The 24248-nt window shown below is 56.0% G+C and overlaps 1 protein-coding gene across 19 annotated transcripts in view; it reads left to right on the forward strand.

The window, feature by feature from the left end:
* The first annotated feature begins 1253 nt into the window (after nucleotides 1-1253).
* Lingo1 (leucine rich repeat and Ig domain containing 1) overlaps nucleotides 1254-24248 on the forward strand; it is a 188637-nt gene continuing 165642 nt past the window's right edge. For 9 of the 19 annotated variants that reach the window (XM_074062006.1, XM_074062005.1, XM_074062004.1 and 6 more), the window contains exons 1-2: nucleotides 2355-2646; nucleotides 24008-24119. The gene's annotated coding sequence lies outside the window, so the exon portion shown is untranslated. Of the gene's footprint in view, nucleotides 1283-2263; nucleotides 2647-3083; nucleotides 3108-24007; nucleotides 24120-24248 lie in introns of those variants that run through there. The other 10 variants (XR_012444049.1, XR_012444048.1, XR_012444044.1 and 7 more) reach the window with 8 other exon arrangements.

The raw sequence follows: 24248 nt of genomic DNA on the forward strand, positions 1-24248 counted from the left end.
TCTCCCTGGAGATCCCGGGAAGTCTGGCGGGCAAGCTGAGGAAGGTGGCTAGGGGAGGAGGGAAAGGGGATGGAATGAGGTACTCTAGAAAGGCCACCCACTAAACTTCAGTCCGAAAGAAGAGGACTGTGGAGGAATGTCCACTGTTCTGAGTCACTTGTGTGCTCAGTCATCCCCGTTGTTCACCCCTCGCCTTAGTGGCTCAGTGTTTTTATTTCCATTGTACAGAGGAGGACACTGAGACTGGAGTCCCATCGGGTCTGCCTGCAAAGGTCTAGTGTCTTTGCAGGGCAACTTGGTGCTGGTAGGTAGAGGAGGCTGGCCCTTCCTGTAAGCACTCTCCCACTTCCAGCTCCTGCCAGCAGGGGGAGGCTGTGCTGCATTTGGTTGCAGCTAGGCTGCAGAGATTGGACTGGGCTGAGGGGAGAACTGGAGAGGTGCAGTCTTTAGCTGTGCCTCTGTGATGGCTTGAAAGGGGAAGGTGGGGGCTTCTAACTAGATTTGCCTTGCTGCTGCCCTGGAACCAAGTTGAAACGCTTCAATTCAAAGCTTCCCCCAAGATGCACCCGTCATTCCCTGTTTCCTACTTTCACGTCTTTGTACGTCTCTCTACACATGGGGTACTCATTCCATTCCCTTCTGTCTGGCCAACTCATACTTATTATTCAATACATAGCTTCACTGTCACCTCCTCCAGGAAGCTTTTCTGGACCTCCTCTACCCCCAATAGCTCTATCAGACTTCCTGCGTTCTCATTTTCTGATGGCAAGAGTGTCCAGCAACGCCATACCTAGCCAGCACAGAGTGGGCTACACAACGATACTTAGTGAATGAATGGGCAAAATGCATCTTTGTGCAGGACTGGGGAGTAAGGGGCTGTCTGGGGTCGGAGTAAGTGCTGGGGACCATGAACATGAAATGCTCTGATCAGGAGCTTAGGGGTGTCATGAAGGTCCAGGGAGCTTTTGGACTTGAAGTAGTCCTGATAACTGTAGAGCGCAGTATCCAGTAGGTCCTTGCTCAATTTTGCCTGATCCCTGTTCTCCTGAGGAGATGAGAGAAGGAACAAGAGAGGGGAAGACCAGGCCAGAAGAGGGTAGGGAGGTGGTGGCCAGGAGAGCAGCCTCAGCAGCTTTCACAGGTTGAGGGTCTGTCTTGGCATTCCAGAGCCGGAGGCAGACTCTTGGTTCCCCTGAATAGCTAGCATCACACCGGAGCTGGGCATTGCCCCCGAGATGATGGAAGCCCTTGCAGGGACCTGCAAACCGAGGTTCAGAGACAGGTAGGCATTTGCCCAAGGTCACACAGTAGGAGTGGGAGATTTCCTCTCCCCACCCTCCCCCAGCCACATCCTCCCAGCATGACAAGAGTCTTCAACCCGGGTTCATACCCATAACCCATACAGCGTCTTCCCTGATCCCTCCGCTCCTGGCCCCACAGTCCTGGACGACCAGCCTACACCGTCCCAGGCCCCAGCCTGCCCCCCAAACTTGGAGCCCAACAATCGCTGAGCGCCCCCTGGATGGCGTGGTCTGGGTAGCTCTCCACCGTGCTTCTCCTTGACTCACCTCCAGCCCGGGAGGGCCGGGCTCAACTGCGGCGGACAGGGCGCCGTCCGCACGGCCCCGGCTGCGCCACCGCCCCAGCCTGCTCCGGTGCGGCGAGGCCAACCTCCCCGGCGCCCCGGGGTGGGGCAGGTCGAGCTGGGTGCGCTATGCCTTTAAGCCTGGGCAAGAGGAGCGCTGTCAGCGGCAACCGAGGCTAGCGCGGGACGTCGCCTCCCGCCAGGCCGGAGCGAGCGGAGAGCGGAGAGCCAGCCGGACCCCTCGCCGCCCACCACGCGCTTGAACCCCGGGCCCCGCGAACGGCGGGTGGCACCCGGTGTAATGCGGAGAATGTGAGGCAGCGCAGCGAGGTGGGGAGGGGGCGCCGAGAGGGCGGCGGCAAGACAGACGGAGAGGCGACGGGAGAGACCGAGGAGGGGACGGGCAGGTGGGGAGGGAGCGGCGGGGACAGGGGATTGGGAAAGGAGCGAAAGATCGCGCGGCTGCGGGCGGCGCCGGGCTGGGGGAGCCGCACTCGGGCACCGGGGCCGGGCTTCGAGCTGCGAGCGCGGCCACGACCGGGCAGGGCATGGTGGAGGAGCGCGGACGCCCACGGGGTCCTCCATGGGAGCGGCGGGGGACCTGAGGCGGGGCCGGTCCTGGAGGGGGACGCAGGGCCGCGCTGTGGGGGATCGGGCCGGCCGGGACAGTGGGGGGCCTTTGTGAGCGCCCCAGGAGGGCGAGTCCGGGGTGCGGAGCCGGGTGTGCGGCGGCGGGGGTGTGCGCGCGCCCGGTGTGCGCGCGCGCGCGCGCCCGGGCGGTGGGAGCGCGCGTTAGGGATTCTACTGGCATCGCAGCGTGGAGAGCAGGAGGCGAGAGCCGGGCGCGCAGGGGAGCGCGGGGCCCTCCCGCGCACACGCCGCGCGCGCTCTCACACACGCACACACACGCCCTTCCTGCTTCGCTCGCTGCCGCTGCCACCATCTCGGAGCCGAGCCCTGCGGAGCGAGCGGGAACCCGAGCGGGAGCAGGGACCGGATGAGCCGAGCCCCGAGGATGAGGGCCCAGAGCGGAGCCGCGCGCGGACTGCGCGCCCGGGACGGTGAGTGTGGCCAGGTCGGGACGCTGCGGCGGGGCCGGGGCCGCAGGGGCGCAGGCGGGGGAGCTGAGGTTTCTGCCCGCCGGTAGCGCCGCGTGCGCGGCCTCTGATTGGGCGGGAACCTCGGGGGCAGCGGTGGGGGTGGGGTGTCTAGTGCGCGTCCGTGACAGGCGTGCACGCGCGGAGCTGGGCGCGGGGGTGGGGGGCGCTTGGCACCCTTCGCGGTGACCGTGCTCCCGCCCGCTGCGCGGCCCCGCCTAACCCTCACCTGCCGCCAGATCCCCGAGACTTGGAGCAACTTTGTGGAGCCCTCCCCTTTTCCCTCCCCCCACTGGCACCGCGGGCCGGGAGGGGACAGGGGTGGAGGCGATTTAATGGTGGAACTCTGGCCTTTCTTTCCAGAGGAGAGGACGTGAAGGAAAGTGAGGCGGAGGCGCGGGCTGGGCCGCCTGGTGGGCCAAGGGGTGCGTCTCCTTCCCCCATCCGAGTAGCCGCGGGCTGTCCAGGACGCCCACCCAGCCCTGAGCTGGGGCCGCTCGCGGCGCGGGACTCCTGTAACCCTGCCAGGGTCAGGCGGAACCGTGCGGCGACAGCCCTCAGGCCTGGGCGCTGGGAGATCTTCTTTTGCAGCCCGGTTGAGGACACCTGGGTTAGGTGGGCGAGTGGGGAGGGTGCTGGTGTCCTCAATCTTTTGCTCCTCCGGACGGGTGGTTAGAAGAAAGGAACTACCTACAGATGCTCCACCAGTCCTGGACACCCAGGAGCTTCCAAGAGGCTCCTTGGGGTGGGAGGGGGCGTCTCCAGGCCCACCAGCCTGGTGTCTCCACCCTACCCTTGCTTGGAGCAGTGCCCCTGCCGGCCTCACTCTGTGTATGGAGCTTGTGGTGGGCTGTGTACATCTCCCCTCTGCTCACCCTCTGGTCCTGGGCTGGCTGCTTCAGGGAACGGTGTAGTAGAGATAGGTGGTCTGGGTTGGAGTCCCTGAGAGGGAAGGGGCCTGTGTCCCTAAAAGTGAGAGGCCTAAGGAAGGGTCAGAGGTTGGACCTACACAAGCTCCAGCTTGCCAAACCCTCCTGGCCCCCGGGCCAGTTCTTCCTCCTCTAGGAAGCTTCCTCTGATGGCTGGTTACTCCCTTCCGAGTCCTTCCACTGGGTGTCCCTGGGGATGGAGGACATATGCCCTCCTTCTTGCACTGGAACCTGTGGACTGACTTGGTTGCCACCTGGAGGGGTGTGGTGGCCTGACCAGCCAGCATCTTCCTGGGTCTTTGGGGGAAGGCTTTATGCTTTCAGGCATAAAACTTACATGCACTTCTATTGTCTTTCTGGAATCTGAGCCACCTTGGGAGAACGCAGGACCCTGGGGTGTGCTTTCTGTCCATTTCGCAGAGGAGGGTGCTGAGGCAGAAATGGTGCTGGAACACCATCTTATCACTCAGGCAGCCCCTTGCCTCTGGGCAGATCTCCTCTGATCCTGGTCTTTGGAGAGGCTGGGAAGGTGCAGGGAAGGCACTTGGACCTTCTTTATTGACCTGGCAGCAGGACTCTGGGGCCTGTTGCTGGAGTCGCCACAAGGCTTCTCTCTGGCTGTCTGTTGCCAACACCTTTTCCAAATGGTGCCGCTGGTCCCAGCCTGTAACAATTTAGCCAAGGTGCCTTATTCCCCATGACTTGATCTACTGGGTCTCTTGACTCCAACCTGATTAAACTTGTGCTTTCTACATTTGTGCTCTATGTGATGACTTGCCAGCCTGGTCTGTGTCCTGTACTCCTCAGCACAGCTCTGATGTGTCAGTATTATCCCAGATATCCACCCCCCAGCCTGGCAATGTAGGCTGGGTCCTGGCATTGTCTCCCTGTGTGGGCTCTGTGGGCCAAAGAGCTCACCCTTTGGGAAAAGGGTTTGCCATGGAGATTTAAATGTGTGCTGGGGGAGGGGAGGAAGCTTGGTGGCTCCTAGGGCCACTTCTTCCCCAAGTGACCCAGCTGAAGCACAGGAGGCCAGAGCTCTGGTGGCCTTGGAGGCTTGTTACCCCCACAGTCCTGCTGGCAGCCTGGACTCACCCTCAGGGCCACACAGGCCTTTTGGAAGCCTTTGGAGTTAGAAGCTGTGGCCTGGGAGTGACTGGGCTACCTTTGGGCTTGGGGTCAGTGTCTACAGGATGGTGCCATGACTTCCTCAGTCTGCCTGCTTGCTCTCTCAGGCAGCCTCTCTCTGCCTCCTCCCTCCTCTGGCACTGGCTCTGGCTGACTCTTGCTGACTTAGTCTTTCTTAGCCTTGGCTTTTATTCTCTCTCTCTCTCTCTCTCTCAACCCTGCTCCCTCTTCCTCTGCAGCTCCCTGAGCTCTGGACTTCTGTCTCTTGGGTGCTGACCAGTGCTCTGGTGGGCTGGAGCATTGCCAAACACCTAACTTGGCCCAACCTGTACCGTTCAGACCTGCTTGGACTCCTACCCTGCTTCTCTGTCCTGGAGAGGTGGCCTGCTCCCTGTCCCCCAAGGGCTCCAGCAGGTTGAACTCTGTGGGATCCTAAGCTGGGGTGAGATGCGGGGAAGGAAGAGCAGGACACCTCTTTGGCCCCTGGTCAGTGCTGCCAGGAGTGAGAATCCTAGCCAGATGTTCCCCCCGCCCCGCCCCTGTCCCTCCCCCATCCCTTTAGGAGGATAGTCACTGTCCCACCCCGTTCTCTTGAATGGCCATGCAGCTTCTCTCTCCCCGCCAGGCCCTGACTCTGTTACTTTGTGTTTTAGCTTGTAAAAGCATTGCATTCTAACAAATTCAGTGACAGGAAGTTGTTGGGGAGGTCTTGGGATGGCTGGAAGGGTTAAAGATGTCTTGGACTACACAGGTCTCTTTGGAGGTGTGGGGACCACTGTGGCCCATCTGAGTCTCCCAGAGGTTTCTGGGATCCAGGCAGCTGTTCCCAAGAACCACACTTGGCCCTTGCACCCCACTGCCTGGAGCCCACATTTGGGTCTCATTCTACATTTGGAAGCCTGGGCTGCAGACTGGGGATACTACTAACAGTGCCGGACACCTCCCTGATTGGGCTCTGAAAGAGGACCAGCCTTGGAGCACAACCCTCTACATGAGCAGGATGGAGTTACTTCAGAGGCACAGCTGGGGAGTGGCGAGGGGTCTGCTTCAGAGGGACTGGGAGGGCTGGATTTTTGACCTGCTAAGTTGTTTCTGGCACTTGGTGGATGCTCAATAAATCTTTGTTGAATCAACGAGTGCCTGGAAGATGTGGATGTGAATGAGGCGTTAGTACAGGGCATGGGTAGGATGTGTTTGCCGTGGGGTAGTAGCTCATGCAAGGGCATAGTAGGCACTAAGCAGGTTGGCACGAGACAGAGGAGGGTTTGAGTGCCCAGCTGAGGAATGTGGACTGATAGCAGATTCAGGAGTGTCAGGGTTAAAATTCTAGAGGGACACTGTTGTATTTGTGATTTAAATTGCTCCTCTGGTGGCGGTGGAAGGGGCTGGCCTGGGACCCAGAGGTGGTCCTAAACTCAGGTTTAGGTCCAGGCTGATGGTGAGGACAGCCAAGGGACAGGCACTTCCCTGGCTTCCCTAGGAAGGACACAGGACTGTGTATGGCTCTCCAGCCCAGGGAGAATGGAGAGATTCGGCATGGGTGGGGACCAGAGTGGGGCGATTGAGATCATCAGAGAGCTGGGTGAGGGCTCAGGTAATCCCATTGCCTGGACGTGCAGAGAAGACAAGTGTCCTGGAGTCGCAGCCTCCAGTGCTGAGCATCCTTGAACAAGCCCTGGAGGTCCACCAGCCTCAGTTTCTATGTTTTTAAAATGGACTTGATTGGCTTTCTCTCTGGATGTCTGGAGTGAATTTGATGGTGACCTTGGAAGTGGGATTCAAAGGGGAGGGGCTGTGGGGTTGTCAGCATTGCTGTTTGGCAGAGGAAAGACTTGGGGACCAGAGAGGGGCGGTGACTCTCTCAAGCTCATATGGGGACAGGGTACTCAAGAAAACCCCAGCCTGGGGTTTTCTTGGCTGGGCAGGGGTGGGTGGGGTGGCCGAGGTCTTGGGGCTTTTGCACAGGACGTCCTCAGGCAGTTGCCTTGGCATTCCAGCTGTCAGGGAGCATATGGGGCCATATGGCCACATCAGGGGAGGTTCTGGCCGCTGGAGGAGGACAGCGGCTGCTACTGTGGCCTTCTGGATCTGTGTGGGCACTGCCAGCCACCAGGGTCAGGGCGGGTAGAGGCCAAAATGGAACCTCAGTGTCCAGGTTGGTTTGGACATGGAAGTTGGGCCTTGGCAGGTGTCCCAGTTGCAGCACCCATCTGCCAGGGCAGCTGGACAGGCAGCTCCATGCCCAGGACTGATCCAATTAGCCCAAGGCCAGCTGTGACAGCCACCTCCCTCTTGTATGCCCTGCCCAGCTCTGATGGCTCTGCTAGTCCACGAGTCAGAGTCTCAAGTCTCAGCGGAGCCTGTGTGTGCGCTGAGATTTTTGGGGTGTGGAGATGGGTTCCTTTAATGAGCCTGGTGGGTTCAAAAGGATGCCAGGTGGAATTGGGTTTGAATTTTGGCTCAGCTGAGCAAGGTGAGTCACTTCACTTTTCTGAGGCAACCTTTCCTCATCATATCTCAGGAAGAGTGATGCCAGCTAAGCAGAGATGTCATCAGCATACTTTTAAGTATATCTTGTGCCATGGTGTAGAGTCTCAGTCAATGTTAGTTCATTCTGGGCTCTGCAAGGAAGTGACACTGGGGTTTCAGTGTCCAGACGGAAGCAAAGAGGAGCCTTACTGTTACTTTCTAAGACAAAAGTCACTTTGTAATTTTTCATGTCTGTATACACTTGTTCAGTCCTCATAACAGGTCTATAATACAGACAGAACATTCCCCCATTTCCCAGATGAGAAAACTGAGGCCACGAGTAGGGAAGCGATTCTGTAGAAATGATACAGTGAATTGTGCTAGATCCTGTTTCTTGGTCTCCTGACCCTGTGTTTTTGCTCCAGGGTTAGGCTTTCTAAACTTCTGGGGTGGGGACTGGGAGAAGTGGCTTTGTTTTCTGTGTAGACCAAGTGTGGGGATTCTGGAGGCTCCTGCCCAGCCCTGTCTCCTTTAAAGTTGCAGGGACAGGAGGTCCTAGTGGCCACCCCAGTCGCAGCAAGTTGTTGTTGGTGGTGGGGGGTAATCCAGAGGCTGTACTGGCTGCATTTCTCTGTCTGCCCTAGCACAACTAGGGGCTGAGTGTAGGTGACCTCCTGGGGGGCAGGAGAGGCCAGGGAGGAGCAAGGGGTGGCTTCCAGCAGCCCTGAGCCATACTAAGGTGAACAGGGTTTAGCTACCTTCTGGGGCAAGGTGGGGAGGGCTCAGGGCTGGGCCCCTGATGGGCTGTGACCCTGGTCACTGTCCCTCTTCAAGCTTCATCTTCTCTCTGTGAATTAGAGAGAATGACCTCCCAGCTTGTCTTACAGACTCCTTTTAAGATTCTAATATAAATATGTATTTTAATAGGTGGGTGGGGCACAAAACATGATATCCCACGGCTGTGATTCCACGAGTCCTGACCCTACGGTCTGATGAGCCTGCATCATTCAGTGATTCACTTCTTGGTTGCTTCCTTTGGGCCCAGCTGTGCTGGGTGCTATGGGGACAGACATGAGTAAAAGCAGCCTCCACTCTCTCAGGCATGTGGCCCCATGGTGACTGTGCACAGTCCTTCCCGACACATGCTAGCAGTTAGGCTCCACACAGCACCCTCCAGTGCTCCCTGTTGCCTCCAGGGTGGTGTTGGCCTCTTCAGTACCTTGTGGGATACGATTCTCTGGCCCTGACCCCTCCCTCCAGTCCTCTGGTCGTCTGTGTTCTCCAGGCTCCAGCCAGGCTCTGCTGTCTCTCTTTTTTTTTTTTTTGTCTTTTCTTTTTTGGTGCTGAGATCGAACCCAGGGCCTCGCGAATGCTAGGCAAGCGCTGTACCACCGAGCTACATCCCAGCCCCCTACCTCTCTTTCTGTGTGCTGTGGCTTTCCCTCCCTGGTTTGACCTGGGCTGTCCCTTCCACCTGAGGGTCTATCCCCTGTCTCTGCCCAAGCAGATACTTTCCAAGTCTCAGGCCAGATGCCATGTTTAAAAACTGTTCTGCCAGGTGCTGGTGGCTCACACCTGTAATCCTAGCTACTCAGGAGGCAGAGATCAGGAGGATCGTGGTTCAGAGCCAGCCAGGGCAAATAGTTTGTAAGACCCTATCTTGAAAATACCCAGTACAAAAATGGTCGGGTGGAACACCTCTCGTGGTAGGGCGCCTGCCTAGCAAGTGTGAGGACCTGAGTTCAAACCCCAGCACCACCCCCTCCCAAAATAATAATAATAATAAAACCTGTTCACCTAGTCCCCAGGAGGGGTTGCCCCTCCTCCTTCAGACTCACAGTAGGGAGTCTGCTTTACATTTAGGGAACACTTGCTGATTTGCTGTGCACCTACTGTGTGCAAGTCCTGCAGGGTGGTTTCTCTTTCTCTGTAGCTTGGGAACACATTGGTGGCAGGGTCTGGGCTTATTTATGTTCGGTACCTGGTATGCCCAGCAGCCAGATAGGCTGATTCAAGGTGCATCCCTCAGGGTCTCTGTGGCCACTGCCACTTCCTCACTGAGTGGCCCCCCGGCTCCAGGATGCGGGCTTGGCCCAGGATTGCTGTCTGAGAGGCTCCAGAGTTATGGGCGGCTTTTCTGCTGTGCTGCTCACCACAGACGCAGTCCTCCCTACCCCTGGAGGCGCCGCCAGGCTGGGGCGGGGGTGCCCAGTGACTGGCCACACATAACTCACCCCGATGAATTGCATGGCATGCAGCAATTAGCGATTGATTATTTGGGGTACTGATAACTCTTCACGATCGACCGGTGGAGGCGGGCCTGGCTAGTGTTGGCGTGGGTCAGCTGGGCCACGCTGGGAGACTGTGATATGGGCATTTATCCCCCACTAGGAGGCTCAATGGACAGGAGCTGGAAAGAAGCAGTGCAGGGTCTTCCTCCAGTCTGTGTTGCAAGCATTGGGATGGGGGTGGGGAATGCAGCATTGGGGTAGTCGGGGAATTTTTGCTCACTGCCACCTTCTTCTGTTCTCCACCTTCCTTACTTTGCTTCCGGTCTTTCCTGGCTCTGGGTCTCATCTTTCCCATCTGTTAAGTGGGAATTCACTCACTTTATGGGGTGTCATTTTGCCTTTGAATGAGATGGCTGGGCCATCACAGACTGTTGCCATTTGTGCTGGTCATGCTGAATCTCGGGGTAATCCGAGATTCAGAGAGGAGGATGGACCCAAGATCATGACATCTAGCCCAGGGCTGTGCTGCAGAGAGGACAGAAGACTGTTGGGCAGGAAGGCTGTGGCCACAGACCACAGTTGCCTCAGTAGAGCACTGGCTCTGGCTTTCCAGTGCTCCGAAGGCTCTCCACTGTGGAGCTGGGGCTCAGAGCAATTTGTGAAAAGGCGATTTCTGGGGAACCAACGTAAAGGAGACAGTTGGGAGGGGCGTTTAACCTACTTAAGAGACCCAGTTGCCTGGCAGGCATGCCAGGAACACGGGCATTGTTTGTAGGCTCCTGGTCATGTGACAGTGGCTTTTTATTTATTTATTTAAAAAAAACCTTTTTGTTAGGAACATTTTCAGACACACAGAAAAGCAGGGAGAATAGTACAGGGAACTCCCAGACACCCTAGCCTAGATTTAACAGTCGTTGACATTTGGCCACGTTTTGCTTTATCTTTTTATTTTTTTTCTGAAGTATTTTAAAGTACAGCATAGACATTATGACATTTTGCCTCTAAATAGTTCAACATCCATCTCTAAAAAAATAAGAGACAATATTTCTGTCTAACCTCAAGGGGTCACACATGTTCTTTATCCTGATTGATGAAGATGCTGACAGATGAAGAAGCTGAGACGTCGGAGTGGCCTGGTCTGTCCAAGGTCACAGAGCAGAGAAGGGGAGAAGGACCTAGGAGGCTGCCCTGGGTGTCAGTCTAGGCCTGGCAGACACAGGAAGGGCAGGGAGGGAGAGGCGCTCTGGAGCTGGGCAGGTGGCTGGCATGGACCTCTCCCCCCCTCGGGCTCCTTTGGCACAGGCTGGAGGTTCTGCCTGGAAACAGGAAGTGATCCTCTTTTGGGTTAATTGTCTCTCTTTCGTTTGCAGTGTGTATTAATCAGGAACTGCAATGTCAGGAAATCTGAAACAACTTCTTGTTTATGGTTTAATTTAGGAGAATGTTATCAGGCTCTGGCCACACATGTCCTAGGGAGCCTCTGGTGGCACAAGAGGCACCTCTGTTGCCCCCACCAGCCACCTTGGGGGAGCCACGGGGAGGACGAAGAGGGGGCTGGCCTGGCAGAGGAGATAGGATCTGAGTTTGGATTGCCAGGGGATTGTGGATGTGTGTGATGGGTGTGTGTATGTAAGTGGGGAGCTGGGGCCAAGTCTGAGCTCTGGGCTGGACCAGACTCAGGGAAGACTCAGGGTGAGGCTAGACAGGTGAGCTCCTGGGGCACTTGCAGGGAAGTTGGGGGGTGGGGGAGGCTCCGCTCTCTCTGCCATGCATGTTCTGTCCTTCTGCCCAGCCTGGCCTCCTCCCTGGGGGAACTTGGCTAGGTGGGTGTCCTCTGCTGGCCCACAACAGCTGAGGTTTCCCTGACTCCTTGGGGACATCACAAGTATGGAAATAGAGAATGCTGGAGCTTGAAAGGAACCTCCTACAGAATCCAGATAGAGAAGCTGAGGCACAGGAAGTGACCAGTTCTGGCTCAGGTCTCAGGGTGAAGCTTTGCAGAGTCTTGGCAATAAAGCAGACAACTGGCTTCCCAAACTCCAACCCCTGCATTCAGGGCTTCTAGGGTACTTGATTCAGGGCTAACTAGTGTCCCTATATGCAGAGGTGGGCGGCAGGTCAGCCCTGGGAGGGCTGTCAGTCATCCTGGTGGCGGGACCAGGGCTAGTGTAACCCTCTTCTGCATCCTCCCCACACATGTGAGAGAGAGAGAGGTACTGTGTACGTGCACATGGATGCACCCAGTAACTTATCAGCAGGGAGAATGTGTGTGCAGATCGAGACCTCTGTGGGATATCTTGAGATTGGCCTCTGTCCCCTTTCCCTGTCCCCATAATAAGAGCTCTGATTAGTGCCAGGCTTGCTGTGGCCATGGAAGTGAGGGCTGGAAGAACCCTTGAGACAAAGGTGGCTAGAGAGAGAGAGCAAAAGACAGAGACATCAAAACACCTTTGACACCTGGCTTGTGGTCCTGCAGTGTTGACAGACTGGTGGTAGGAGAGAAAAGGACCTGACCCAGATGGTGGCTGGGTGAGGACTGAGCCCTTGGCCTGTCAACACCTCTCCTGGGTGCGGCAGGGCCTGGCCTTTTCTGCTTTGAGAGCCAGGTGGAGAGGACCAGGTAATGGCTGTCTGCTGGCTGGTCCTCTGACCTCTCTACATGGGAAGTGGACTGCAAGTCACTTTGGAAAGAGTGCTGGTCCTTGTCCTCCCACCTGACAGGCTGTCCTCTGCTCTCCCAGTGCTGTAGGGATGGGAGGGAGCCTGAGGCCTATAGTCCAGGGGCAGGGGTGGGGCACTACCACTCTAGTCCCACACTCATCCCTCACTGGTTCTGTGCTGCATCCCAGGTAGGCCCAGGCAGAACATTATCCTCATCATGTGCACAGCTGCCCTGCAGGTGGATACTTTTTTTTTTTTTCTTTTTTTTGGTAGTACTGGGGTTTGAACTCAGGGCCTCACACTTGTTAGGCAGGTGCTCTACCACTTGAGCCACCCTGTCAGCCCTTTTTTGTTATGATTTTTTTTTGAGATAGGGCAAAATGAACTACTTGCCTGGGGCTGGCTTTGAACTGCGATCCTCTTGATCTCTGCCTCCTGAATAGCTAGGATTATAGGTGTGAGCCACTGGTGCCCGGATAGTGGACACCATTTTATAGCTGGAGAAACTGAGGCTCTCCTGGTCAGCGTGGAGCTGGAATTTGTGCCCAGGGCTGTCTGGATTGTTGGACTGCACTGCTTTTGAGCCTGGTTTTTCTCTCAGCTTTATCCTTGACTGCCACTCCCTGGGTTTTGGTGTTTGTCTTTGTTATATGAGGCTGGGGGTCTGGCTGAGGACTGAAAGGGAGGCCTGCTCTTTGTCCCTCAGGGAGGCTGAGTCTCTGTTTGCCTCCTCCACCTGGCCTGGTAGATTCTCAGGCTTAGGCTGAGGCTTAGCACCATCCTGGGTGGAACCCTTCTTAAAGCCAAGCCAAAGAGGATGGTCATTGGTGCTCTGTGTGCACAGAGCCTTCCAGAGCTCCCTGCACCCTTGTCCAGCTGTCATATGTTTTCTGAGCGAGCATTTGTGGGGTGACCGCCTGTGCCACGGCAGCCCGTGTGCACACGTAGGGGCTACCTTGAGGCCTGAGGAGTCACACCTGAGGATTTAGTGAGAAATAACACAGAGTGAGTTTATTGAACACCTAGTAAACATTAAACACTGTGCCAGGGGCCTTACACATATTGCCTCATTTAATTCTGACAGCCACCCCCGGGATATGGACTGTTATGATCCCCACTCAACATGTGAGGAAACTGGGGTAAATGAAGAAATGTCTGCTTGTAAAGGGGGCTGTGTCTGTACCCCCATGCAGCTGCGGGGAGAGGGAAGTGAGGTCACACAAGGAGATGACCGCTCTGAATTTGGAGAGAGGAGATCAAGGGTCCAGGTGAGGGAGGCCTGCCTGAGTTTAGAGGCCTGATGGGCTGTGGATCTGGGCTCAGCAGCCCCCAAGGGCTGTACCCTCACATCTGGGGGGCGTGCCCATCCCTCATGCCCATGAGTCAAGGCCCGGTGTTGAGACAGAAGAGGGTTGCTCAGAAGATTACTCATGGGGAGCGTCTGTGGATACGGTGGGCCGGGCCGGGCTGTGTGGTGACTGGCACCAGCCTGCAGTGGGTGGTTTGAACAGAGGGAGGCATGACTGAGTCTGAGGTTTCCAGGGATGGCCCTCCTGTGGCTGGGGGTAGTGGGGAAGGGGTGAGAAGGCGGGGGCTGCTGGGGGCCTCTCTCTGCCTTGGCCCAAGTCCCCACTGATGCAGGCGGAGGGATGGCACATCTTTTCCCTGCATCTGACTCTCTGCCTCCCAGAGTGTTGGGTGTGAATGGGGAGCAGGGGGTCCCTGGCTCCTCCAGGCCCCTCCCACAGAGGCTGTAAATATTTTTTCTCCACCACCTCTGCCGCTGAAAATTGCTGCTTTTAACGCTTTTTTTTTTCTTTTGCTTGATACAAATGAATGCTGGAAAAATTCCGTGCTGGGCGCTCGCTCTGTCGCTTCTGCTCGCGCCCAGAGTCCCCTCCAAAAACCCTAATTGCTTTTAAGCTGCGATAGTTGGCAAAAGCAATTTTCTTTACATTATGGAGAAAGGGGGGAACCCACTATATTTTTCTTCTTCCTTTTTTGGATTCTAACCTTTCCCCTCACCGCTGCTGCAGTCCTAGGAGAGAAATTGAGTAGAGGAGATGTGGGTAGGAATGCCTGAGGATGGGCATTTTGCCTCTTTGGGCCTCAGTTTCCCCATTACAAAGTGGTCGTGTGTCCACATTCCCCAGACAGTCCATCTGGAGGGCAAGGACTGGCTCCGTTTTGTTGGGTGCTGCATGCCCAGCACCCAACACAGAGTGCGGTACATAGTAGATTCTCAGTTAAGATTGGTTTCCTGGAGAAATGGCTCTACCATAAGCCAGGCACTCTGCCAGGTTCTGTGAGTGCACAGGACGACTCCGATGAAGTCCCTGCCTACTAGAGCTCACAGACCAAGAAGGATGTGTTAGCCACAGGACAAGTGGGGACTGGGCACACCAGGGGACCTGGGGATAGCTGCACTGAGGAGAGCACTGGGCTGTATCGTGGAGGAGTGTGGCAGGCCAGCTGGGGCCAAGAGGGACAGAATCCCAGACAGGAAGTAACATGCAAAGGCAGGAAAGGGTGACCTCTGAGGATCTAGAGGTGGCTGGAGCTGAGGCTACCCAGATGGGCCTGAGCTGCTGGGGAGGAGGGCTTTGCATGGCCATTTAGGCTTATTCTCAGGGGAATGGCGAGCCATGGAGGGTTCTGAGCAGGAGACGTGTTGGGAAGCTCCCCCTGGCTCTGCAGCGGGGGGTTTGGGGTGCTGGGAGAAGGAAGATGCTACTGGGGGTCTGCTTGAGGTGAGCCTATGGGGGATGGGTTGACGGCCACAGTTCGAGTCAAGAATGGGGACACATGTCCTGTCATTCACCTCCTGTGCCTGTGCCGTGGTGAAGGGGCTTCAGGTCTCTCCTGGACCCTGGGGTGGGGTTCCCTGGTGTGGCAGGGGAGGCAGGCGTCCAGTTCACAGGCCTCTCCTGCCATCAACAGTCAGGTTTACTTCACTCTGTTCTTTGTGGGGGACAGTCCTTTACAGTTTATAAAGCCCACTTACCTCAGATCGATCCGCTGTTGACCTGGAAACAACAGGTCAGTTCCTTGAGGTGGGCAGAGCCAGGAGAGCGGGGACCCAGTGTCCCATAGGCAGGGATAGGTTCATACTTTCCCCAGGGCAAGTGGAGCAGGACAGGACTTGATCCCAGGTCTCAGGGCCCCCATCATGCTGCCAGTGCCATGTGGGCCGAGCCCCTGGCCCTCTCATCCCCCCGTCTCCCTCCCCTCCTGAGCACTGTGCTCCTTCCCTGTTTGCAGAGCGTGTGGGGCTTTTCAAAAGCATTAATGATAGAAAATAAATTGGAATCGGAGAGGAATCATCGTTGGGCATTCTCGGAGGGCCGCCTCTGCCCTTGCGTCTCTCGGCCATATTGAAGCTGGCAGCCAGACTGGAATATGAATGAGTCTGGGGCTGGCATTGCCCTTAATCTGCCGGGGAGCCCTCCCCGGCCAGACAGCATCACCAGTGCAAAAAGCTGTTTGCAGCGAGGTCTGTGCAGCCTCTGGGCTTCACCAGCCCAGGACCCATTTCTCTGGGATGGAGTTGCACGGGAGGGGGGCGGGGAGCCTCTAGCTCAGGCCCCCTCCCCCGTTGAAGTCTTCTGCTGCTGTCACAGGTCTGAAGTTGGTCCCAGCTGGGTCAGGTATCCCTGCCCTAGGAGTGGAGGCACGTTTGAAACCACCAGTGGGCTCTTAACAGTTGGGGTTCCTCATCTGGGCATTCTAGGCTCGCCGTGTGAACTTGACCTTCTCGTCCTGTCTCCTCTTTGATCACTGACCAGCTCACACTCAGGTGCCCGTTTTCAAGCTTTTGTGGTTCTTGGAGCCTAATTGGGGCCAAGCAGGTAATGAATGGGCCAGGCAGAGTGTGGTTCGATGGGTGGAAGTGAAGACTGGTGATGTGGAGGGTCACACTCCTCCAGCCTGGAGCCCAGCCACGGCCACTTGCACGCACGGCCCTGCTAGGCACACAGTGCCTTTGCTCCACAGTCACAGTGCTCATCTGTACACAAGGTGTGGGCCCTGATCTCTGCCGTTGCAGGGTGTGGGTTGTGCACCTGGGCTTCCCGTAAAGCACTACAGGCCCTGAGGTCTGGATGTCTGGATCCAGGCAACGCCACTGGCCTGCATTTGTCAGTCTGCTGGAGTCAAGAGCCAGCTGCCTGTTTCTGGCAGGATTCGGAGGTGTTGTGACACACTAAGGCACGAGGGGGCTGAGACCCATTTGTGTGCTAGGCCAGGCTGAGGGAGGTCCCTGGAGGGGTATAGTGACGTTGGGGGCCCACTGAGCCCATGTGGCCATGGCTGGCTGGCAGCCCTGCTCAGTCTCTGGGTTCCTTGGCCTAGTCCAGCCTTGTTATGAAATCTCCTGTTCTTGAGGTCACTGTCATATGGAAGATGGTGACTGGAGCCACCCAGAAGGGGCCTGGGGGCTCTGCAAAGCCTTTGGCTCTGCAAGGCAGCCCATCCCTTGCTAGCTGGGGAAGCGGGAAGTAAGGGCTGAGGGACTCAAGCCACTGCTAAGTGGCCTGCGCTGTCCAGGACTGAGCTCTGCAGCCTGGAGCCACCCTGCCAGCCACACCCCTGCACACACTCAGAAAGGACTCCCAGGGACCACCTGGGGCATTCGATGGGAAACCAAGCCCCAGAAAGTTCAAGTGAGACCCAAGGTTGCTATTCCGTCCCTCTGACCTCAGCCCCATCCAGCCAGCTATCACCTATCCCTAATGGGAAGCTTACCCTCCTACCCAAGACTACCTGCCCTTCTTGGACAGTTACCTTTCCTACCCAGAGCCACATCTGCTCCCTGTGATTCACGCAGCGGTCCTAGCTTAGGGTCTGGAGGGCAGGACCTGACCTATTCCTATTCCTTGGTATCCCTCTTGCCATGTGGGTGGACATTGTGCCCAAGCCTTTCTCTTCCATGGGGGCCAGCCTTGCTCTGTTCCTCCTCAGTGGGTCTGGGCCATAGGGCCCTGGGGGAATCGGATGGAAGCCATGGGCCCTGTATCTGAAGCAGGGCTCTGCCCCTCCTGCATGTGTGCATTCACAACCAGGTTGGTGCGGTTTTGGTGCTCACAGGCCTCCATAGTTCCTTTTCCTGGGAACCCAGGTTAGGAACTCCTGCTTTAGTCATTTCTCAGGTGACATGGTTAATGTCGCCTGCCTGTCATTCTGAGCTAGAATGGAAGCTAGGTGATCCTTCCCCCCAGATCGCACTCTTTCTGCTCCACCCTCTTGCCTTCTGAAGGACTCCTGTGTGCCTGGCTGATGCGGAGTGCTGTGACAGCCTATTCACTCATTCCTCACACTTTCACTCCTGATGCTTTCCCTATGCCAGGCCAGAGCTAGGTTCTGGGGTACAGAGAACAAGACCTACCCCTGCCCTAGGGAAGCCATACCTGTCAGCAGTCAGAGTGTGGGGGGACAAGAGCAGGACAGAGCGCATGGTGGGGATACCTGCGGCCCCTTCAACCTGTAGGCAGAGGCTTCCAGGAGGACGCTGGGAACTAACCAGGAAGAGTGAGCAGCCCCGGAAGAGGGAACTGCAGATACGAGGGCTTAAGAGGCCTGAGACTATCAAGAAAGAGGGGCCCAGACTGCCTGGAGGGTAGTGTTGGGGCCTCTGGGGTTGGACATGAGGCTGAGGGCCAGTTGGGTTCAGTAGACCCTGTAGGAGTGTGGGCAGAGAGCAGTGGGAGCCACAGAACATGGAACAGGCCTGTCATGTGGTTGGATCCATGTATCTGAGTGCTGCCCCTGCTCTTTGGGGGATGAAAGCCCCATGGGAAGCTGTGCAGATTGGACCCAGGTAGAGACAGTCAGTCACCACCACCAGGAGTTTGCTGCTCCCTCCTGTCCCCTCCTTTCGAGGGCATGCTGGGAGCTAGGTGAAACATTAGCTCTGTAAAGAAAGGCTTAAGGGAGGGCAAGCTTCTGGAACTGGAGGGGCCCTCCAGTTCCTTCTGGGCTGTTTCCTCTGGTTGTGTTGACTGACCCATGTGGGAGAGCCGTTAGCTGTTGTGAAGGGGCCTGGACCCTGGGAAAGGCCTGCAGTCTGGGTTTGCCACCTGCAGGCCTGCTGCCCACCCAGTTTCCTTGCTGATAGGAGCCCCAGGGACACATAATCTCTCTCTCTCTCTCTCTCTCTCTCTCTCTCTCCCTCTCTCTCTCTCTCTCTCACACACACACACACACACACACACACACACACACACGAGTCTGCTGGGTTCTCACACTCCTGCTGTCATGAAGGGAGTGACAACACACACTCCCACTGAGTAGACACAGACACGCCCACATGCCACTTGGAACACACATACCCTACAGGTCCCCCCTGTCGCAGAACTGCACGTGCCCTCTTGCTATACCCGCTCCCATGGCGCCTCCACCATCTCTCTGTGTGTAGAAAAGCACACACCCAACCTCTCCCTCCTGCGGCACAGGAGTTGCAAGCCCTCTACCCTGGGGTTTCTGGAAAGGTCCCCTCACCCCTAAGGCTTCCCTCAGCTTCAGCCCACCGTTCTCCAAGGCTGTGATGTCCCCAGGTTTTCAGGACACCCAGAAACCTCCAACCCAGCCTGGAAGTGCTGCAGTCCTGCTGGGGAGCCAGAGGCCTGGGTTTGCATGCCAGCCAGCCTGGACAGCCTGAGTGCCTGGGGAAATTTGCCCCCATGGGCCTTGGTTTGGGGGAGCAGAGGCATGCACCCCACATTCTCCAGCCATGGTGCTCAACTGGTCCTGGTGTTCCAGTGGGGCCAGGGGTAGGTGGCCAGGACTGGTCCCCTCCCCTCCCGTCAGAGCAGCACTGCTGAATCTGCATTTTATATTAGGGTCTGGGCAGGATTAAAAGAATCCATTAACTCTTTATTGATCTTGTTTTTCTGATTACAAAAGAAAATCCAAGAATGTATTTCTGGAAACAGAGGCCATTTGAGTCCACCCATTCCTCAGAGGTGGTCACAGCACCCTTTGGTCTTTGGAGCTTGTGCTGGTGAATGTTACTTGTAACTATGGGCCCAGGCTGAAGTGGTATACAGCTTGATCTCTGCCCTGCTGTCACCCATAAATCTGCCTGCAGATTGTTCCCTAGCATGGATGGGCTACATTTTATATGAATATTTCCCTATTGATAAACGCTTAGGCTTTTTAATTTCACTTCTACTCTTCCAGCAGTGCTGCTATGAGCATCCTTGACTGTTTATGTGCGAGTGCTCGTGCCATTTTTTTTTCCTGTAGAAGAGGCTTCTAGAAGTGGGATTGCTAGGTTGTAGGGTGTGTGGGTTTAAAATGTTAATCACTTTGCTAAATTACCCTTCCAACGGTTGAGCCAATTCCCCCTCCTTCCAGTGGTCTATGAGTGTTCATTTCCCTTCATCCTTGCCAGCACTGCTTGTTGTAAATCATTTTAATTTTTCCCAATCCGATGGGCAAAAAATGATACCGCGTCGTTTTCATTTGCATTTGCCTGATTGCTAGTGAGACAGAACATCTTTTCATACGTTTATTGGCCAATTTAGCTCTTCCTCTGCGGCTTTCTTATTCCCCGCCAATTTTTCTCTTTTGTCTTTTTTCTTATTGATTTGTAGGGGCTCTTTGCATATTAGTGATACTTTCTTCCAGTCTCTCACTTGAATTTTAACTTTGTTTATGGTGTCTTCTGCTGTACAGATGTTTTACGTGTTTATGTAGTCAGATTTGTCAAATTTTCACTTTATGGCTTCTGGATTTAATGTTCCCCCTCTGCATAAGATCCTGTTTCAAATAAGAGTTTTATTGCTTAAAAATCTTTGCAAAGCTGTGGGTCACAGGCTCCCTCCCAGCTGTGTGTCTGCTACTCTCAGCAGCTGCAGAATTGGTTCTGGGGGAGGAAGGGCCCCATCTGTCCATCGTGCAGCTCTCTGCCTCTTCCTCTGTCTGTCTTGCTTTGGGATCACTGCTGTCCTGTCTTTCGGTTGCTTTGCAGCCCCCTCTGCCCCCAGGCTGGTTTCCCAGAGGCAGCAGTAACTAGGGATGTGAGGTGGCAGTGGTGGTGGCAGTCTTCAGTGGGTTGAGGATGGATGACAGCTATCAGAGAACATGCCCACTCTCCAGTCTAGCCTCAGGTCACGAGGGCTGGCAGAGCAGGCCCTGGTGTCAGAGAAATTTTTCTTGCTGGAGCCAAGGACAGGCTCTGAGCCAATCCTCATCCCTCCTCCACCGGGAAGTCTTCTGAGACTTCTCCTTCCTCATCTGCCACAAGCCTGGACCCGGCCTCTCCCTCTCTGTCCTTGCTGGTCTTCCCTTCTCAGTGCTGAATTCCCTGGATTTGCTTTCAGGGTCTTGGCTTCCACTTGTGTAAGATACAAGTAGGAAGGCAATGCCGCCTGCTGGGAGGCAGAGCCCAGACCAGGTACTGCAGAGCTGGAAGCTCTTCTAAGCCAGGATCTGCAAGATATTTCTTTTTGCTCTCAGTCCAGTGTTCCCTAAACACACATGTGCATACATGCACACACGCATGCATGCATGCACACATGCAAGAATTTGCACGCTGCTGACAAAGAGGTAGGGACTTGAGTTCTACCAAGGGGCAGCCAGTTCTCTAGCCACCTAGGCCCAGCATGATGCCTGGCAAGTGGGAGGTGCCCAGAGATGCAAGGATGAGCAAGGAACAAATGAACACTGTGGGGACATGCTGAGCCTATGGGAGCCAGGGAAGTTGGGTGTGACCTTTGAGCTCCTTCTGCGTAGCAAGGCACTTTCTTCCTTGTCCCATGCTTCTGTGGACTGCAAAGGTGTTAATCAGATTCCTGTCACTGTAACAAAAGAGCTGAGATGGTCAATTTATAAAGATAAAGGTTGTATTTTGGCTCACAGTTCTGGAAGTTCCAGTCTGTGATGGATTATCCCGTTGCGTGGGCCTGTGGTGAGGTGGCACATCATGGTGGAAACGTCTGGCAGAGCAGAAACCTCATGGCCAGGACACAAAAGAGAAAGAGACTGGGGTCCTACAATCCCCAGTGGGTCACACCCCCAGTGACCCAAAGTCTTCCCACCACCTCCTAAAAGTTCCACCACCTCCCAATAGCTCCTCCCCGGGGATCAAGCTTTTAATACGTGGAATTCTGGAGGACATCCAGCTTCCAAACTGTAGCAAGGTGTGAATGGGAAATACGGCCCATGGCCTCCTGGAGGAGTGGGCCTCGGGTGGGCTGTGGGGCCTCGGGCTGGGGAAGCAGTTGAAGGCAAGCCAGGGAGATGTAGAGGCCTCTTTGAAGCCTGGCTTAGAAGTGCATACCCTAAAACTCGAGGTAACCTTCCTGGCTCTTGGAATCCCTGGACTTTTGTCCTGGTGTTTTCCCTCCAGTCATGATGGATTGTCTTTATCCTTGTGTCCTCTTTGTCCTTTGCACCTCTCTGTCAATCACCAAGAACAGAGTGGGCACTTAACAAAAATTGAATAAATGAATGAGTGGATGGATGGATGGTTACATTAAAGCCAGGGGTGTTGGCCAGAGAGCTCAGAAAGAGGAGGCCTGGGACTTGGTTTGTGCTTTAGCTGACTTGCTGGGGTGACCCTCATTGGGCCTCAGTTTCCCCATCTGCACAGTAGACCCAGGCTTCTCAAACTCTGATCGTGCACACTGTTTTCCAGAGTGGGCACTGGGTGACGCAGTCTTCATAGCAGTGCTTTGCTTGGTGCCCACTGGGTGCCGGCCCCCTTCCCCTGTGCTGGACCCACATTGGCAGCAGCCTTGGGTGGCTGTTTCTGTGAAAGTCTCACGTTCTCTCGTGAGGAACACACAGGGATCGGACTCTCAGTGTTCCCTGAGCTCCACTGGGGGGAGGGCAAAGAGTGAAGAGGGCAGACTGGAAGTGCCCCACTTCTCTGTGCCCCCTCCACCCTTCTCAGCTGGGAGGCCTACAGCTGGGATCTCCCATCCTTCCCGGGACCCGGCACGTGGGCAGCCTCGTGTCCAGGAGAGCACCCGGCTCCCACTGCAGCTCCTCCCCTACCCCAAATCGTTGTCATGCTCTGCCTGTGGTCCTATTTCCATAGCAACTCCTTGTGATGCCACCAAGGAGAGTGGGAGCTTTAGGAAGGTTGGGGGGAAGGGAGCAGAAGGCCCATTCATTGTCTTGGAACATGGCAGCTGGGGGCTTGGACAGGCGCTTTGGGATGGCTTGCCCAGCCAGCTCAGGTGGAACAGGGCTCAGGGCTGCCAGCCAGGTGGCCTGGAGGCCTGCCAGGGACTGCCCGTGTTGGCCTGGGCCTGGCTGGCTTGCCGTAGTCTATGGGGAACCAGCTTGGGCAGTCCTTGAGGGCATTCCTGCCTGGCTAGACCTGGCTTGGGGGAAACCAAGTCTGAGGAACTGTCTAGGTTCTGGCCACCCATCTGTGCCAGGTTGGCACTGCTGTAGCTCATCGTGTCCTCTAGGGTCATCCATTGGGAGGCATCCCCAGGGCCAGCTGGCACAGGGGCATAGTTTGGGGCTGATGACCCGTGGGGGCCAGCAGACTGTCTCCTACCTGGTCCTCATTGCTTTGTAGCTCAGTCATCAGGGTCCTGCTCAGCACCCGTTTCTTCACCTCCTTCTTGGAGAAGTGGTCTGTAGCCCACGAGGCAGGAAAGCCCTGCCCTCCAGAGTCCCTCCAGAGTCACCTGCCATGTGGCTGGAGATTCTGTTAGCTTCTCAGACTTAATGGAACCTTGACTCTGCAGGACTCAGAGACCTGTAGCATCTTCTGCCAACCTTATGGTGACCATATTGGAGTCCTGTCACCCTTCTATCTGTGTCAGCTGGAAGGCTCTACGGAAGGCCTGGGGTCCGGGCCTGTGTTGGATGGTGCTACATGAGAAATCTAGAGGGAAGGGTGGTACCTGGCCTCCAGGAAAGGCGGGTGTACCTGGTGCTGGGTTAGCTGCCAACTTCCCATGCTACCCTTTCACTGTCTTGGTGACCACCACCTCTGGCACCACCTGCAGTCACGTTTCCTGATCCTTGTCTTTGTGTGGACTCTCGTTTGAAGGTGGATTGCCACAGTGCTCCCTGAGCCACACATCTAACACTCACAGATCTGATTGGGACCCTTCCATGACAGCTAAGAAAGGGATTTGGGACCTTGTCTGAGAGGTTGAGAAAACTGAGGTATAGAGGAAGTTCTGTCCAGAGCCCCAGGGCCAGGAAGAGGGAAAGCTGGGGCCCCACCCTGCCTGCCTCTGTGGCCTTCCAGCCCCATGTCATGGAGGCCTTCGGGCCTTGCCAGGGAGCTGGGACTCTGTCGTATTCTCCCCACTCCTGTCTGGGTTGGAGAAAAATTTGAAGAAGAAATAGAATAAAAGAGGTTGGGGTAGGGGCTTAGGTGGGAGCTCTGGGGATCCTGAGGACCAGGACAGGGATTTTTCCCCATGCTCAGCCCACCATGTTCTCTTGGGGGAGCTCCAGGGCCTGGCTGTGTGTGGGGAGGTCACAGTGTCTGTTGGACACAAACTGCTCCAGTCCCTGTGTCCCTTCGCTCTCTGATCCTCCTCACAGTCCTGGAGGGAGGGAGGGACCCCCATTTTATGGATGAGGATGTGAGGCTTAGAGACTTGGCCTTCCCAAAGTCACAAGGCCGGTGGGTGGGAGGAGTAGACTTAGATCCATTGGCCTGGCCCCAAAGCCTCTTCCTAGCGCCTGCATTGCCACCTGGAGGTACAAGGGTGCCAGTGAGTGAGAGCGCACTGAGTGTGCAAGGATGAGTGTGTCAGGGAGTAGGGAAAGAAAGTGTGTGTGTGTGTGTGTGTCCCCGGGTAGGGGGGGAGTGTATATGGCGTTTTTGCACAGCCAGTCAGACCCATAGGTCAGACCCATTTGCAGGTGTGTCCCCCACTACCCCCCAGAGCACACCTGCTGACAGCTGCCTCATCTTTCTCCCTACAGCCTCCTGCACCCACAGGCCCTGAGGTGCTGGTGCCTACAGGCAGAGAGGGCAACTGAGTCAAACTCAGGCTGACATCAGCCCAACTGTACCCTTGACGTCACCCAGTCCAAGGTAAGAGGTCCCTGGGGGCCACTGGGCAGAATGGGGGGTGTGGTCTCCCGGCCCTTTCTGTGCCTCCCCTTTCTCTCCCACACTTGGTCAAGTCCAAAGGTGTGATGCTGGGGTGCCATCCCTGCCGCT

The sequence above is a fragment of the Castor canadensis genome, chromosome 19 (assembly GCF_047511655.1).
Source record: "Castor canadensis chromosome 19, mCasCan1.hap1v2, whole genome shotgun sequence".
Taxonomy (NCBI): Eukaryota; Metazoa; Chordata; class Mammalia; order Rodentia; family Castoridae; genus Castor; species Castor canadensis.